The sequence below is a fragment of the Triticum dicoccoides genome, chromosome 5A, assembly GCF_002162155.2.
Source record: "Triticum dicoccoides isolate Atlit2015 ecotype Zavitan chromosome 5A, WEW_v2.0, whole genome shotgun sequence".
NCBI lineage: Eukaryota > Viridiplantae > Streptophyta > Magnoliopsida > Poales > Poaceae > Triticum > Triticum dicoccoides.
Window position 1 is genome coordinate 419,436,446 of NC_041388.1, and position 972 is coordinate 419,437,417.

A 972-nucleotide genomic window follows, 5' to 3' on the forward strand; every position below is an offset into this window, starting at 1 on the left:
TGTCCGGTCGGATCCGGACACGTCCGTCGGTGGGGGGGGGGGTTGATCTGTTTTTTTTAAAACTAGGGTTTCGGACGGGGGAAGAAGAGATCCGAATGGAGGGGGGTATAAATAGGCATAAGTGGAGCTAGGAGAGTCCAAATGAGGTACGGTTTTCGCCCACACGATCGTGATCGAACGCTCTAGGACATGGAGCAGAGTTTGGTGGGTTTTGGGCCAAATTTGGAGGGTGTTGGGCTGCAACACCCACGAGGCCTTTTCGGTCCCTCGGTTAACCGTTGGAGTATCAAACGAAGTCCAAATGACCCGAAACTTGACAGGCGGTCTACCGGTAGTAAACCAAGGCCGCTTGGCAAGTCTCGGTCCAATCCGGAAATATTTAAACCCCACACACGAAAGAAGACTAGAAATGACCACCGGAGGAGAACGAAGCGCCGGAATGCAAAACGGACAACGGGGAAAATGCTCGAATGCATGAGATGAACATGTATGCAAATGCAATGCACGTGATGACATGATAAGAGATGCACGAAAAAGAAAACAACACACGGAGACAAAGACCCGAACCCGAGAAATAAATATAACTTAGCGCCGGAGACGGCAAGAGTTGGATACAAATATGGAAAGTATATCTGGGGCGTTACATATGGCTAACGCGTTTAGCAATAAAGTAAAGTAATTTACATGGCATTTCTTGATGACACGCAGGTCATATAAAAGAATAAAGACAACTCCTATGGCTCCTGCCGATTGTCATACTCATCGACATGCAAGTCGTGATTCCTATTACAATAGCATGAACATCTCATACATCACATATAGATCATTCATCATTCATCACAACTTTGGCCATATCATATCACAAACCACTTGCTGCAAAAACAAGTTAGACGTCCTCTAATTGTTGTTGCAAGTTTTACGTGGCTGAATTAGGGTTCTAGCAAGAACGTCTTCTTACCTACGTTAAAGCCA